Source organism: Panthera uncia (genome assembly GCF_023721935.1).
Source record: "Panthera uncia isolate 11264 chromosome B3 unlocalized genomic scaffold, Puncia_PCG_1.0 HiC_scaffold_1, whole genome shotgun sequence".
Taxonomy (NCBI): domain Eukaryota; kingdom Metazoa; phylum Chordata; class Mammalia; order Carnivora; family Felidae; genus Panthera; species Panthera uncia.
In genome coordinates this window covers 66,648,402-66,666,801 of record NW_026057582.1, presented here as the reverse complement: position 1 = coordinate 66,666,801, position 18,400 = coordinate 66,648,402, and the positions used below count along the sequence as shown (strand labels likewise).

Sequence of the window (18,400 nt, the reverse complement as noted above, 5' to 3'; positions counted from 1 at the left end):
CCCATCCCCTAAATACGACCAAATATTGACTGACAGCTTGAAAGTGCTAATCGACTCATTCCCAATCATATGTGTTCAATATGTTGGCTTTAAAAAAAAATTAGGAGCCCAAATCTTTCATCTAATATCATTGCTCAATAGACAGACAGAATTTTAACCAGAGCAAATTCAAGTACAGCTTTCCGACCAGCCAAACCCAGGAGACAGGCAGGAGGTCTGCCCTCCCCAGCCGTTCTTCTGTCTGCATTAGCCATCCTTGCTCAGGCTCCATCGACCTGTCAGAGCCGTCACAGTGATTGACTGCCCCGGCAGATGTGCTGCTATAACAGGTAACTTGATCATCCAGACCCATCTGTCTCTAAGTCCTCTTCAATTCACACTTTGAAAAATATTAGAGGTTGGGAGGGGTTGGATCCTTTGTTGTGATTAAAAAAAAAAAGTAGGCTATCTGTATTTCACAAAAGGTTATCCTCTCGTAAGTGAATGGAGATATATAGTATTTGTGCTCTTTAGGGAGATGAGCTGCTCCTAGGACATATTACTACCAACATTTTACATGGGCCAATGAGATCTGAGAGAATTTGAAAACCTGATTTCCAAAACAAAATCCAAAGTTAAGGACCAATTTTAAAGAACAACCATGATAATAATAGAATGATGTTTCAAAGATAACAGTTTCCGAGCGAGTGAAACAGATGGGCTGGTTGCGTAGAGAGAAAGGAGGGGAACCTCATGTGATGGGAGCAATCCTGTGTCTTCTCTTCAGTGCCCACAGCCTGGCAAATGTTGTGACATCATTAAGCTGAATTGCTGATTTCAAATGGGTCTGGAACAAGAATGGGCAGGGGCAACTCAAGCTTCATGCTGAAATGCAGTTAACTAATTTACTAGTGTCACTATTTCTGATAATTACTTTTCACCAAAATATTTTGCTGTGCTTGTGTGCAGAGGATTTCATTCTACAAGTCAACACCCCAATGTGGAGCTGTTCAGTATCTATCAACAGCTTCTATTAAGAGAGAATATAATCCTGGTGAGATCAGAGGCTAACGCTTTTCTATTTCTCAGTAAAGTCTGTTGCCTACTCACTATCAAGGGATGAACACTGGCTGAGAATGACATGGCTCAACATCTAAGGGGAAGTAACACAGTGAAGCAAAGAAAACAAGGTAAAATCAATGACAACTGACAAGAAAGCAAGTGAACTCATTTTTTTTTCCCAAATGAGAGGCATAAAAATATGCTAAGTATGCAGTGATACTTGTACAACCTGAAGATGCAAATAAATGAACCTGGAGAAAGATTGAGACAAAGCTACTCATTTCTTAACAGAACTCCCTTACGGGTTCATTGGAGGCTAGCCCACCACCACACAAATCGCCTTGGAATTACAATATGCCAATATTCATACTACTTCTGAAAATCAAAAGCAAACAATAAATATATTTCCCCAAAGCTCTCTTTCTTGGCTAAGGGATCTAGATTGTGTTCTGGTCATAGTTTGGCACTCTAATCTACTAGCCAGATTCCATGGCCTGATTTAAGATACTTCATGGAAATGAACATACTCTTTTCCCTTCGGATCAGAGATAGAAATATAATATGTTATTATTTTCAATTAACAGTAACTCTTCTTCCCCCCACCTCCCTTTTTCTGGCCTGAGGGAGTTCAATTTTGCTATTGATATTGCTTGAAAAGGCAGTGAGTGGCAAACAGTTGTTTGGTTTTAGTAAAGCTATTTATTGCATGCTTCAAACAGTTATTTACCACATAAAGCTTTGGGTGATTAATTCAGCTAGCAGTGCTCACTCTTCCCCTCCGTTCCTCCATTCCAACCCAAAGTGAAAAAAAAGTCATATATTTGAAACACAAATCTGTCCAAAATTTCATATGAGCTGAGAACACGATGACACAATTTAAAAAAAAAAAATCAACAATGTCCTCATGAAGTTATATTTAAGAGAGTTTACCATTTTTATAATAAAAAGTTAAATAAAGGGGAAGTGATCACTATTTTAGCAGTGTTTGCCATTGCATACTGTGCAATTATTTGCTCTGAAGTCCTTTTAGACGGAGTGGTATTTGCAAGCCACAGAGATCTTCAGCACTTGCGTGCCATGAAATCAGATCTGTAAGTATTCCTGATATGGAACAAGAGATTCTTTTTTAAACTCTTGCATTTTCATCTACTTCACATCATAGGACTCACATTCTTAAAAAACGACTGAAGATTTTTCTTATTTCCATGTGGTTCCTGCTTTCTAAATTCTGTTGCTTGTTTTCTCCTTGGAGTTCTAAATGTTGCTTTAACATCTTTAGGTGTGATATAGATAGATTTAGAGTGATGTAGTTAGCAAGTCTCAAGCTGCAGCTTTTAAATACATTTGAAAACCTTCTTCTGAAGGAAAACAAGACACTCTTATGGGAAAGTTACACTTTATTTTGGAGGCATCTCTCGCAACTTTTCTTTCCAAAGATGCTGAATTTACTATGACTATTATTAACACATGCATGTAATTAATCTTCTATTGCATAAGCTTTTTCATGTATAAGGCTAGTTTATGCTTTGGACAGCCTGATGACTAAATTTTTAAAAGGGGGATGAAGGTCCATTTTCCAAATCAAATTCAGTGGAATGTTTGAGAAAGGGCCCGTTTACATGGGTTTACACCATATGATGTGTTGATCCTGTTGGGCACAAGTTGCCTTTCTGTGCTCTACCATGTAACTATCGTCCTGCATTCATCTCCACCCTGCCCTTGGAACTTTTCTTCAACTAATTATATCCATAGAAAGAGTTCAGTGTAAATATGGTTTTAGCAGTTTATAACAAGAAAAGTGGTTTCCACTTATTTTAAATTCAAGTTCTGTATATTCAATTACTGTTAGCAAGCACTCCACCTACTGGCTCACATGATGCCAAGCAAGCAGACCAGGATGGGAAGCAAATCGGCAGTAAAGGATATTTTCAACTCTGCCGACATGAAAAGGATTTCAACTTCCAGATTGTCAACCAGGAGGATCAAGCATTACTCTGATTTGCTGCTCACAAGTGTGAGGACGATTCTTGGTATTGTCTTGACCAAGTGACAATGTGACTGTGAAGAAGATTCACAAGATCAGTGTGGTGTATGAGGGTGGGATGGCTCAATGAGAGGTGGATTTTTGTAAATACAACAAAGAGGGGATCATATCCCAGAGCCTAAAAATGCCTTGTATGCATATTTAGAGCAAATATATAGGCGCATAAGCATAGGTATAAAAAGTATTTTTGTTTTTAAAACATTCTTAAAGAAAACAGGAGTTTCAAAATGAGTTAGGATCATAAACATTGCATACGGCTACTTCTTGTCCACTGAGATGTCGATTTTAAAAATGTAATATTGCAGTGGCAAGAGTAAGATAAATGCCTGAAAAATTCCTTTAATCACTGCCCCCACCTCCATGAACTTTTTAGCTTAGTAGTCTTAGTAATGAATAATTATATGACAGAGAGAGATTAATTTTAGGCATTGATAGTGAAATCAAGAGAAATTGAACCAGCTCTGTTCCACAATGTCAACATAAGGTATAAATCATAACTTTCTGCCTACCCCACCCACTCACCCACCACTACCCATCTTGACACCTTTTTTTAAGTACAGATTACTATGTAATTATTGCCACTGTGCCCATATTACGGTATGTTTGAATATGGCAATAAACAATATGGCAATTAATGTGAAATAATACAAGAGCAAATCAAGGCACACAGGCTAGATATAGAGGCAAAGCAGCAGGAACGTTGAAAATAACCTTAACGGGCTGTTGATGTGGAAATGCTTTCCCTAATATTGTCGCAGGGTGTTACTGTGAGCAGAGCTAGAAGAAAGAAATGCTAAGGGGAGAATGTCTAACTATATGAAAGGTTTCTTGGGGTCAACTGTAGCTTATCGCCAACTTTCCATCTTCTCCAGGATTAATGAAGCATCATCATATGCTTTCAATACCATGGGAAGGTCTCCTGACTCCAGAAACTCTTGAAGTTTGCAGCTAAACCAGGATACAATATGGCACTAAGTAATAGAACCTATTCTGGGCTGATGAATACTTGTGCACTGATACTGGAATAGCTTTATAACTGCTTTAGTAAGAGCCCAGTAAACTGCTTCCCAGATGCATGAATTTCTCTTTTGGCTTTGCAAAGGAAGTGTTCACAGTTAAGGAGGAAAAAAAAATCAGTTCCATTAAGCATTTACCCTGCAAAACAGAGATTGAGGAATCTTAGCACATGACGACACAACAAAATTTACCTGACCCTTCCAAGCTAAGGAAAACAAGACAGAAGGTCCTCTCGTGAGGCTGTATCGTATATATGTTCTGAGGCTGTGCTGCCCATATGTTCAATAGGACTGTTGAATCTCAAAGTTATAATAATTTGCAACGAGGTGCCAGAACCAATTATTAAATATCATATGATCCAACAGAGATGAAATAAAAATATACAGGGTCGATTTTACTGGCTTTGACTATTATAAGGCATTTAAAGTACTTTGAATTTACAGTGTAACTTGAGGGTTGTATTAACGACTTCCTTATGCTAGAATTTTGTTCCCAGCTGAATATCATAAGCTAAATGCAGATGGCATATTTTTCCAAGGACAAAGGGAGTCTTGGCCTTATCCTTTCTTTTTGATTTGTATATCAACTCAAGAAAAGGAGCTAGGCTATTATGATATCTTCCACTAATGTAAACCTTTATTCAAAAGCGCAAATGACAGCCAAAAGTACAATTCAAGTGAGAAAAAAGGTAGTTGTGATAGTATCACAGAATGATACGATCTCAGCCAAATCGCTGCCTATGATGCAGAAAAAGGAGCCTCTTAGTCTTCTGCATAAACAGTTATAATTTATTTACCATGACATCTCTAAAGCATGAATGAGTAAATGTTTTAAATACTGGTTCTGGTCTCAAAGCCAAGGTCAGTTCTTTCTCCCTGATTGCTGAAGTTCTACCCTTAGTGAAATCAAAGGCATGTGGATTGGTGGTTTACCTCCAGCAAAGCAAGACAGACAGAAGATGAAGGCGCCTCTTGGGTTCTTCCTGCTACTGTTATTTCAAAAGTATTAGTAAAGGTTTCAGTTAAGTCCTCAGAATCAGAAGAAGATTGCTCTACCCTAGGAACTTATTGCCAGAACAAAACCATCTCTCTGAGTAGATTTTCTTGAGAATCAAAGTTGAAAAGCAAGCTCCTATAGTTTTGTAGAAAATAGAAAATTTACAGCCTCTTCTTCAATCTCAGCGTAGTGTGTCTGCTAAGTCCTCAGTGTGATCACTTTGGGAGATTAAATACTCAGTCTTCCCTCAGTCACCGGAGCACTGCAAGCATAGGACCATGTTTGTCTATGTATGTTTACAGCACCTGTCAGTCGATACATGAGAAACAAGAAGAGTAATGTAAACTGATCCCCCCCCTTTTGCTGAATATTTAATGCAGTTCACCAGAAAGAAAAGCACAAACATTCTACTTTTCCAATGCTTGTCTTCCATACCCTCTTCTAACATTCTCTGGGGAGAGGTGGGTTTCGATCTTGGTCAAAGCAAGTACCCATTTACTTCAGAATCTTCACTGTCTTGTCTCGGCTTCCTTCCTGTCTCCTAAAATGAAATTTATTTTATTTTAGCCACCTCTGAGCAGACTTGTGTGTATATATTTTCAGATAAATTGGATTGCCCATATGGATTTTTAAATCAGTTTTCGGATCAAATTCAGAAATATGTAAACTGTTGTGTTGTTGGACCAGGCAGGAGTAGAACATATCACTCAGATGAAGAGCACCCAGGACTATAAAGTGATCTTTAAATGAGAAAACTAGAGTGTAAGTCAATTAAAGTGACCAATAATGGGAAAACAAGTGCCCATTCCAAAGGCAATTGCAAGACATTTAACCCACGGAAAGTTGCATCATACATTTTTATTAAATTGAGGCTATATTCACACTTACTGTGGTTTGAAATGTGAACCAATATTTTCTATCTTTGGTTTCCTTGCTTTAAGATCTCTTAATGTACAGAAGATGTAATTCATAATATCATATGACTGTTTTAAGTTTGCAAGTTACTGTCTCCAAAGTTATAATTTAATATAAATCAATAAATGCCCATTAAACTACTGTGCGCTCTCATAAAGCAGTATCTGACTTGAGATTAGTGTAACAAGACCCTGGGATTCCTAAAACCTTGATTCTTTGTATTTAACCTTATTTACAACATAACACATCCAATTTTAAAGAGCACTATCATTTATCACAATATAAAGTATTAGCTTTCAAAGATGCATTCAATCCTATTTAAAAGCTCAGACCCTCTGTTTTTCCATACTCTTTGTAACGAGGGAAAGGGAAAAAGATTAAGGTCCAAATAACAAAAACAAAAAACAAAAACACCCCACAATTATGCCTATTCAAATCCTTCCTGAAAGATATACAAAAATGATATTAGTAACTCTTAAAATAGTTTGTAGAAAATCTGCAAACTAATGGAATTTAGGGAAGAGGAAAAAGAAAACCTCCATAAATCTAAAAGGCATAAAAGGATTGGTGAAAAAGATCTCCACCTGCTCTCCAAATGGAGGTCTTCACAAGGACAGGAAAGGTAATGCCAGGTACCAACAAAACAAAACAAAAACAAAAACAAAACAAAAAAGAAAAGAAAAGGGAAGAGAATAGCAAAAAAAAATGTATTAAAACTCTTGGCTGAACGACTGCACTAATGTCATTGGGGAGATGTTAAACTTCAAACTGACAGCTTGAAAACTGCGACATGTCTATACATTAATTTCTTAATATCTGACGGTATTCTAGTTTTGCTCTGGGCCACTCTGAAGGGTGTGACTTCCTTTCAAGCTATCAGTTTCATTTCTCCTGGCAGGTAATCCCCCATGAATGAAAACAAGTGTAAATGTGAAGAGGGTTAGGATAAAATATAGAATGTCATATAGTTTTGCCATTTCGTGCCATCATGTTTATTAGTAATATTCAGTGTTTAACCCCATGAAAGACACAGTGCTAAGTGCTTTCAGTGTATTATCACATTAAATTCTCTCAATAATCTCAAAAGACATTTTCCAGCCCATTTCTCATATGAGGTAGTTGAGACATAGGAAGGATAAATGAGTTGCTACAGTTCATGGAAGGAACAATGGCATAGAGATTCTTACACAAATATATCTAATTCCCAAATTCACGCTCAAAAGGCTACTCTGTGGCTTCTCATAAATTTCACCCCTTGAGAATTAACCATGTAGTTTTGAAATTGGAAACATCACATGGTGAATGAAGGCACATCATTTACTTCCCAGAAACGGGAATGAAGTCACAAGAGGACAACTTGTAAGTTTTGAGGCTAAAATGAATTAGTACCAGTACAGCACGTAACACATAAATGTTATCCCAAAGTGTTACACGTCATTGTTATTGTTGATAGCAAGGCCTTACCAAATGATATGGAGTTCAACTTATATAGTTCATGTAATGAAAATCAACTCAAGAGAAAGATACAATGACCAGGAAGGGGAAAATAGCTGAATGATGGTACCACCAAGTCCTTTCATTTTATCTCCCACATTTTCATCCTGGAGCTCAAGAGGACCATGGGGTCATGAGTCGTGATTCATCCTAGGTAGGTTGATTGTGTTGACAGGAAGGCAGAAAACAACACCTCAGTTTTTACTTACGCCAATACTACACTCAACAGAAAGAAAACTTGAAGAGCCATCTTTTCTATTAAAGCATTCAATTCAAGAACAACAGACAACAAGGATTTATGATCTGCTGAGGTTTCTTTTATCTTTTTCTTTAAGCAGAGAATAGTTGGTGTCTGTTTTGGGGTTTTATTTAATTAGCAATCAAGAAATTATCTAATTCTACTTCTCTTGGTTTGTGTCTCACAACTACCATCAAGAATGTGTGTATGTATTTGTTTTAAATTAAATCTAAGGCAAAAATGACTTCAGTTTAATTAAAACAATAATACAAATGACTATCTCACTTAGGTAAAGCAGAAATGAAAAGGTGTTTTTGCATAAATAAAAAGGAAATTAGGATCCTGAGTTTAACAAATGGTACTGAAACATACAATTTTCTAAGAAATGATATTGAAAAATACTTGGTAAAGCAAAAAAAAAAAAGAGATGAGATGACTGATAACTTGAAATACCTTGAAAATTTAAACTTGTTGATCTATTTTGAACATTCATTTGTCTCCTTAACATTCAAAGTTTGGTCAAAAAAAAAAGAGAAAACACAGTGGATTCTGTTCATTTTGGAGAAATAAGAGGTCTCAATTTCTTCTGGTTACAGAAATGTTGTGGAAACCAATATTTGGTGCTCTTACTTCAAAAGTAGATTAGGCAAGTAACTATGAAAACGTGAATTCTAAGTGATGGAATGTTGCTAGGCCATGGAGAATGACCTGGTGTGCCACCTGCCATCTAGTTGTTATCACCCCCTGGGAATTACAGGTATTCTACTTAGTCACAGGAGAGTACAGAGACACTGAACCAGACACTTTGTTATACAAGAGGTCCTTGCAGATCTCTCTAAGTAACAGACGTAATTGGTCCTATATTTGATTAAGAGCTTTGTATGATTTAGTTAAACAGGTATTTTCAACATTATGTAACTCAGAGAGGGAGTTTTGGCAAACAATTTAGATTTTCCAAATGAGTATAATGGTATTTTTGAAGTTTCAGATGTTTAGAAGGATGTTAGTCTAAGTGATAAATATTGTCTCTAATTGAACTGGCTATATATTTATGACATAAAAAGCTTGACTTTGGGATTTCCAAGGTTCAAATAAGAACCATTTCTCCCTATAAAATACTAAATGAAGACGCATGCTATATCATTATAATTATTAGAAAATCCAAAACACCTAAGATCCTTGATGATAATTATTTTCTAAGTTTATTTATTTTGAGAGAGAGAGGCAGAAAGAAAGAGGGGAGAGAGGGAATCCTAAGCTGGCTGTGCACAAACTGTACAGAGCCTGATACAGTGCTCAAACTCATGAACTGTGAGATCATGACCTGAGCTGAAAGCAAGAGTTGGGTGCTTAACTGACTGAGCTACCCAGGCACCACCACCCCTGCCCCGGTAATAATAATTATTTATGTCAGTGACAAGTGATATAAACCAAGAACTTAGTTTTTGAAAAAACTTCAGACTAGATTGCTTTTTTTTTTTTACTCAAAATTAGAGATATTACTTAAAAAAAATATTCTCAAGTGCCCTTCCCACTCCAATCAACCAACCAACCAACCAACCAACCAATATAACTAAGACATGGCTTTTGGATTGTGGTCTGTGTTAGACTGTCCAAGCGCTTTATGTGACTTGATCAATGTAGGTTAATCAGTAAGCAAAATGATTTTTTTGGAATTGAGAATTCAGTTAATCATCAACAAATTAAAACATCTTATTGACCTTAAAATACTCAGAAAATACTAACTGTAGGGGTAAATGACACAGATACTGTTTGTCTGGAAGATGAAATCTTCTAGCTCTGTGTATGTCCATACAAGATTGTATAATTTCTTAGACCTGTGTTAAATGAGGAAATAAATAAGCATATGGAAACAATGTTCTTTGATTTACTAACAGTTGGACTAATTATCACACAGTTAAAAAGTGAAAAATTCAACCAATTATCTCATATTTATATCTATATCAGTATCTATATAACTATATCTATATCTTCAGATGTTTGGGACACATAGGAATAGTTTACTCTGTTTGGCTCTTCTATATTGCCAATAACCAATTGGACCAATATTAATCCAATCAATCAAAAATTCTTACTTAATAGCTGCAAGTGTAAGTAGGGTAATAAAATGTGAATTCAAAAAATATCAAAGCAGGATAGCTACTACAACTTAGACCATATGTTTTTGCTATATTAAAACCCATTTGGTGTAAAAGGTATGTCCCATCCTTCTAAATAGGAAAATTGAAAGTCTTTTAAGGGGACACTATATTATACAGATCTTTTGGTTGACTTCAGATTGAGTAATTAATAAACTGCTTGACAATATGCATTAGAAAAAAAATACTGAGTTAATACTTATTCCTTCCACACAAGTCCATACAGGCTCATTTATTTTGAGAACATATATACATAGTGCCTACATATTGGAGCCTTGCTTGCTGTCTGGTACTTAGCATTCAGTATATACTTACTGAATTAATAAATGAAGGCATATAACTAATTATATAACTAAATGTATACTTATTTCTGAAATTTTTAATGAAAGGTGGTTTTTTTGACCTTAACGATCTCACACATGGCTAAACAATTATGGTCCCTTAGAATATAAAGTATGACTATAGTGATTTCTCGTTTTTAATAATTGATTTTATTGATAAAATAATATATGTGCTTCATGCAGAGAGCCGATGCTGCATTTTATTTGTTAAAAAAAAAAAAGGAAAATGTATTCTTATTCCCTATTCCCTGAGTCTAAAACTAGTGTGATGCTCTAGCAGATCCAGTTACTTTATTGTTAATTTGGGTTACATAAAAGGTAATCAATATATTTTAATTCCAAAGACTGAGTTCCCTGAAAAAAAATCAATACAAAATATCATTTTCAATGCCATTTAATTTACATGATTTGACTATCCAGCTATTCTACAGTTATGTTTTGTTTTTATTCAAAGGGTTGAATGCTGTGTTTTGTTTTCAACAGATGTGACTTTGAGTGCACTGGAGAACAATTTATGCATTGGGCTTAGAATTTTAAATGAACATACCATCTAATGGTTTGCCCAGGATAAGCAGTCACTTTAAAAAGTAGTATTGAAAGCAATAAAAATTACTTAAAGGATCAGTTACATCTAAAATGATGAAATCAATAACAATATTTTCTGTGGGATTCTTTCTCTCTGATAAGCGAAATCTTTGCTTAAAAGCTGCATTAAAATTTAATCACAATCTGTGTGCTTTAGCAATTGATAATTTCTGGACAGCTGTCTTCTGCTTTGTTTAAGTCTTGTGTTCCTTCTGTTTAAGTTATGCCTTTTAATAGCTGGATTAAGTACATTTTGTTTTAAAATATATTATTAGAATATGATTATATTTTATCATCTTCCAACAGTGGCTTGTGGTTCTCTGTTCCTTTGCAATAATGTTGAAACTCGGGTGAAGATCTCATGGGCGGCCAAACTACTGGAAACTTGTATTAGTCCTATCAGTCTGTTTTGACCTTAATTTTCTTTCCGAATTCCATGTGAATAGGTAACAATTTGTGCTAATGATCTTAAAATAAGTACTTTAGCCTTAGACTAGGAGCTAGAATCACCTCTAATTCATCTTTGTTTACCTGGTTCCTGCTATTTTGTCTGCCACATATTGAATAATGAAAATAAGTGTTCAGTGATTGAATAAAGAATCCTTAGAGATATTTTTCTTATGTACTCTTAAAAATTTCTTAAAAATTAGCTCGAAGAAGGATCTAAGCAATAGCGACTAAAAATGTACGTGTACTGACATCCCCAGTATTTAAAGGGACAGAAGATCACTTTTTAAGTATCAGTACTTCATCGCTTAGCACAGATTATGTAACAGCCAGTCCAGCAGTTACTGCTGTTCCACTGTCCCCCTCTCTGTGTGTTTCAAAGGAGGAGAATAAAGATTATCTTTCAAAGCACCTCCTCTGATTACATCCCTACTCTCTAATCACCTAACTCAACTGAACTTGGAGTGATAATGTCATATTTATTAGAGTATGACTATTTAAAAGAATCAATGTGTTCGATGTTAGGCTATGCATTTAAGTTCTGAAGGCGAAATAGCAGACACAGTGGTCAGATTATAATGTCTTGTGGTGAAATAGTTTTTATTATGTTATTTTAATGTAGTCAAGTAAATCAATAAGGTTAACTACATTTGCCAGTGTTCCGACCAAAAAAATTTGTACCTTTTCAGCAGCATCATTTACGTGCTGGTATTTACTTTCATTTTTACATCAGATGCTAATTAATTAAATACTTCTGCTGAAACTAATAAATAAGTAATAATTAGATAAACACATTGCAAAAACATAATTTGAAAGAAGCAGATTGAAGTGGCTTGGGAATATAAGTAGCCATATAGTATGTCAATTAAGAGAAAAACTGAAATATTCCAAATATGTCCACAATATGTCCAAATATGTCTGCAATATGTCCAAATATATGCACAATATTGCAAAATTTAAAATAGTACGTATTTTAACATATATAGAAAATGTAACATAGACCTTTAGAGTGGTTATCTGAGAATAAAAGATTATTGGTAATGTTGATTTGGAAGTATAATTTATATAAAATTTAATCTAGGAGTCAAAACATGTTCTATAGATAACATAATTTTTGGTATGTATAAATTATGTAAGACAGGTAAATTATTCAGCCATACAGTGAGTACCTGATTTCCCTTGAATAAAATTGCTCCTTGGGGTCTGGGGGACATGGAAGTAATAAGCACATCTTCAAATGCTGTGGCAGGCCACGCGTACAGTATGCCTCATTTTTAACACTACATCACAAAGAAATTTATGGATGGTATAAAGAAATTTAAGAATTTTAAGGATGTATGTTTGAAAGCTTAGAGCAAGTGAAAACTTGGAAGTGTGATCTCATAAATTACTAATGCTGGGGTCCTTGTAATCTTTATTTTCTCAACATTATTCTTTTTAGGGTTCTATATTCTAGTGTGTTATGTTGAAATGTTCAGGAACTAAAACTGCTTTTGCAAAATAACCCTAGAAAACCATAAAAACTGCAAATCCTTCCAAGGAATTAATCTGAAGTAAAATCATTTTAACATGCTTTCTTTTCCCCTAGTAATTTTCAGAAGCATTTTTTCTAAGATCAAATTTTGACACTATCCTTTTTTTTTCACACGATGATGTGACTCCTCCTATTATTAAACTTTATGGTTTGAAAAGTCTTTCTTATTTTACTGCCTCCAACATATTAGGTTACTTTTTTAAGAAAAGGTGAACATATTAGCATTACATAAAATGCTAAAGTGACAAAGAGTTAAACTAGGAATTTTAGATGAATACACTAGCAGTTTGCCATTCTGACAGCAAAAGCCAAGCTAGTGCTTTAAAAAAAATGCAAGTTTGAAAAATGCAAATGGTGTTATCCAAATATGCAGCCATATGTCCATAATACACACATTTTGGGGGGAAAATTTGTAAGGATTTCTCTCACAGCATTGTATCTCGAAATGGTGGGATTTTTAAAAAATATATATAGTGCTCCCTAGATGACGGTAAGATATTGAAATTATCTTTCAAAATCTCCTATATACATTTTAGTGTAAAAAATTCATAATGTTTAGGTTTACACAGAAATTTGGCTCTACGTTTTAATATTCCATTTTGAGTAGGTGCTGTACTTCATCTCTAACATAGTCAGCAAAATCGTCCAATAATAGCCAGAATTTAGTCATAAAATTTTCAATTCAGACAAGTAAAGTTTAAAACATAGTCTCTGCGAATGATAAATTAACAGTCCTTGGAACTCAAGGTCTAAGGGACAGGGAAAAAATATAATTAGTTTGAATAACGTTAAGCTGTGAAATTTGGATAACCTTTGAGCAACTTTGCTCTGTTGATCACAGCATCAGTAACAATAGGAGAGTGGAAGCCAAATGCAAGTGGTGAAACCACCAACAGGAAAATATCAATTAATCTTTTTCAATAGAGTTGAAGTATGGGTAATCCTCTCATTAAATAGTTTGAACCTTTTTCTAAGTAAACAAAGGAGGGATAATGAGTGATGTGGTCTGTCTTGTTTACATGGAGAATCTTCAAGAGGCTTAGCATAACCTCTCAACACAGAGGTCTTCTTAGCCACTGGTCACTAATTACCCTCTTTTAAAGGTATTTGTCTAAGCAAAGAGACAATGTTTTCAGACTTAATATGAGAATACCATTTAAGTGCCAATATTTTACACTTAAGCCAATATAGGAAGAAGTGTCAAAATCTATGGGATCCTCACAAACAAAACAAATATTATTTCCAACACTTATTTGAATAAATGTTCATTTTCTTACAATCCTCGTCCAAAGAGTTACTTCTATTATAAGATATAATTCGTGTCTAACTGCTAGAGATAGGGTATAACTATTGACTGAACTATTCCATCCTCCTTAAGACCTCCAATCACTGAAAATTCTGGCTTGGAAGGGAGAAGAGAGGCCTGGAATTAACATTCGTTATGTCAATCTGCCAACCAATTTGCCCTTGATATTTAAGCAATTTGAGAGTAAATACAATTTTTAGTTTTCTTGTCACCATGCAAGTGCCATTTCAAAACCACACGATACTTTCAAATTTCTGTATGATCCAGGCACCAATAGTCATTACCTACTACTACAAATGCTTTTAATGTACCAGGTACACGAAACAAAAGTCCATCTACAATGGACCTACGAGGAATGAATTTTACCCTGATCTTTAACCAAGGCCCACATTTGTTACCATGCTTATTCATAATGTAGATATCGCAGTGAACTTTTACATGACTCCATATATATGAATGAAATGAATATTAGTAACCTTGATGCCTGCAACAGTATTTTTCTAATTTCCAAAGGAGAGCCTGTGTAAGAAGTTAGAATTACTAAAATCATCAGAACAAAAAGTGGTCATAAAGAGGTGGTCAAAATTATGAATAAGCAACAAGAGAGACAAAATTCTTCAATAATTCCAGCCCTAGTAAGATGATTTTCATTTTTTTGCCATCAACTCTCAATAATTCACATTGACAGTGCTATTTGGATGCTCTCTCTGGATTCTGTTTTGTGGATTACAACATGAAAAGTAGAAGAGTTTTACAGGAAGAGTTAAGTACAAAAAGAACATTTCCATTTTCATGCCTGTGATCTGTGACTGATGGTTTTTTTTTTTATATCTGAAAACTGTATTATTTATTTTGAAGTAAAATTTCATTTTTTAATGTAACAAATAAGCCATTAGGACATACACTTTATACACTTATGGAGTTCTATAAATCTATGATACCCGTGAGGATAAAACTTAAAAATAAACACGAGAGAAGTCTATGACTTTGTCATTAGTTGTCCAGCGTTTTAGTAATAGCTCATCTTGGAAACAACATTGAATTTCAGTATCAGAAATTTTCGGGGCGCCTGGGTGGCGCAGTCGGTTAAGCGTCCGACTTCAGCCAGGTCACGATCTCGCGGTCTGTGAGTTCGAGCCCCGCGTCAGGCTCTGGGCCGATGGCTCGGAGCCTGGAGCCTGTTTCCGATTCTGTGTCTCCCTCTCTCTCTGCCCCTCCCCCGTTCATGCTCTGTCTCTCTCTGTCCCCAAAATAAATAAAAAACGTTGAAAAAAAAAATTAAAAAAAAAAAAAAAAAAGAAATTTTCTTCTTTCTATATGTGAGTGCTTTATGTGCCATATAAAGTTAAAAAACACTATATACAATTTTTTTGAAAGTAGATATAGCTAATCATGTGATAGTGTACCAGTTGCTTAATTGAAGATTTCTACAAATTAGATTTTATTAAAAACACCTCTAAGAACCATTTTAGTTCTATGATCTATGAATATTGTGTAGATTTTTACATGGAAGAATCATGATTTCACTTATCGTCATATATTTTAATGCATCCCAATTATTTCTTTATACTCTTGATGGAAATGTTGTATTATTATAAAACTGTAGAAAAATAAATATACATACATGGGTATATATATATTATATAAATATAGATATATGCAAAACAGGGAAATGCATATGAATAAAGACATGACATACTTTGAATTGATAATGCAGTGACTGTGGGCAAAAAAACAAAAAAAAATGCTTTTTAATAAAACAGACATAGTAGATATTTGCCCTTAGAATAATTTCTTCGTAGTGACACCAAAAGCTCAGTGTGTGTAGGAAAATTTAGTCAAAGTTTACTTTTGTTATACTTTGTGTGATTGATGAAATTCCACAGCATCTAAACACAAAAAACATCGTACTTATTAAAATCACAAACACAATATCCTTCCTGCCCTTATACTTGTTTATTTTCCAAGTTTCTGTTTGTTAGAGATTATCTATTATTGGAGAATTAATGTAGAAATGCATTTACACCTATACAGTCACCATTTGATTTCCAGATACTTGTGGAATAACTCACTGTTGGTTAAATGGGAGGTGTGCTGGCCAATTAGCATACAGTTGAGTTTAGTTCATTTACATATTTCTGTATCTATTCCTAGATGCTATTTTTTATGCCACCCAAAATGCTGTTATTTAGTTAGATTTTATTAGTTTAGTGATATTAGTTTAGTGACTATAATTATGAAATGCTATCATATAACAAATAGAAATAAAGCTTATTCTTTTCAATTACATTTTCTCTTAGGTATTTGTGATTTCTTAAGAAATCACACAACTTCAAAGAATATCGGTAACTTTGCCTATCTGCTTTTTAACATGTAGTCCAGAACAATATATCATTCACAGAAAACAGAGAAGGTATTTGGTATATTTGTTACATGAGTGAATGAAAAAAAAGTTGAGTTTTCATGCATTCCGTTTTCTAATTGTTAGCATGACCTGAGGACCAATCAGAGGCGTTTTTATCTTCTTCCTTTTTATAATGCAAAAGACAGCTTCAAAATCCTCAGAAGAACCTCATGGTGCTTGCCAAGCCCATTTCTCCCTGACATTCTTAAATACAATATTTCCACCATATAATCATATCAATGTGATATAAAACCGAAAATTATATGCCTATCCTAGTTACTTAAACTCTTATTTCTCAGAATAAAAAAAAACCCTCTACATTTTATATATAATTTAATAGGTCTGATCCTCTTAGAAAAAATGAATTAGACCATTTACTTCAGGACAGACAATGTTTTCCCAAGTACGGTAAGACCGTGTCAAAATAGCAGAAAATTGTTCACTGATCTAAATAAAATTATTATGAATTGTTTGCCACCATCACCACACATGCACCCACAGATATAACCTCAACATCAGCAAACTCAGTTGCCAGTGAGGCAGGGAGGCTGCCATAACACCATGAAGAGAAGATGGAGGGTTGGTCTGCACACAGAAACAAGCTCAGTAATTACCTCAAGAATATCAGTAGAAGCAGAGCACCAATTCTGTCCCTGATTTTACCGTAATCGATCTCTTGTAGATTCTTGAAAAAAAATGATATTTTCCACATGATAATTACCTTAGCTTCATTATTTAAAAAGGGAGACCCTGAGAACTCTGGGATAGAACCCATTTAGGGAAACCTCTCCTCTACGATCCTGACCTCTTTGCCTTTTTTACAGCGAAGAGAGAAGACATTCATATTTTTTCAGCCCCTGTTCTCCTTGCTTTGAGTGAGGGGGAATGAGACACTTTAAGCAGTAAAGAGAAAGAAAAGTCACAAATGAATCACTAAGTGGAATAAAATCTGTGCTTTAATCAAAACTTTCTGTGACTCATCGATATTTTTTTCTCCTCCACAATATACCATGGTGAAGTCACTGTCTTAGTCACTCAATCAAGGGAGAATTGAATTTGAGTTCATTTCTGAAAATGAAGTCATAAAATTTCCCTGAGTGAAAAATGACGAACTATATTAACTCAGTTTGCATACATCCCAAATAAGGCAGGGAAGAAACTTGATTTGTAACTGTTGATGTCACTAGAATTCAAAGATGTGTAAAATTCCTAAGCTTATTTTCCATTCAAATGTGATGAAAGAAAGTACTTTCTTCAATCCTGTGGATTTCCAAACTTAAATTTTTTTTTCAAACACAGTAGCTAATTCCTAAGATTTATTCGATAGGGCTATGATATGGAAAAAAGCAAGAAAAAAATGTGATAAACAGAATGGGTCAATATTTACAAAATTCATATCCCCATCTAAAAAACATGCCTATTAATATATAGTAATTTATCTGTGTCTTTGTAATCAGCAAGAACTTTTAAATTGGTCACTCAGCATCATATAGTCCTCATTGATTTATCCTAACTCAAGTTAGAACTATAACCTCAATATTATAAAATAGAAAATATTAAGATTTTATATATATAAACAAAAACTATATATAATATATATGTATTATATATACATATATACATGTATTACACACACACACACACACACACACACACACACACAAAACAACTTGCAAGAGCTCAGAACAAAAATTAGCAGGTTTTTCCATGGACAGATTTTATTGGGACTCAAAAAAAGGCTTTATAAAGACCAATTGAAACTATGGTCAAAATAAAATGAGAATTGGTCATTAAATCAAATGAAATATTCTCCTTCATATATCAGTTGGACTTGGGTTCCATGTGCATGGGATACTCTATGGGATTGTGGAGGAACTAA

The 18,400-nt window shown here is 34.5% G+C and overlaps 1 long non-coding RNA gene across 1 annotated transcript in view; it reads right to left on the bottom strand.

Annotated features, from left to right (window-relative positions):
- Window positions 1–5,503: 5,503 nt before the first annotated feature.
- The window catches only part of LOC125909614 (uncharacterized), a 95,116-nt gene continuing 82,219 nt past the window's right edge, over window positions 5,504–18,400 (bottom strand). The window contains exon 6 of the long non-coding RNA XR_007453746.1: window positions 5,504–5,639. This is a non-coding gene — a long non-coding RNA (uncharacterized LOC125909614). The remainder of the gene's footprint in view (window positions 5,640–18,400) is intronic.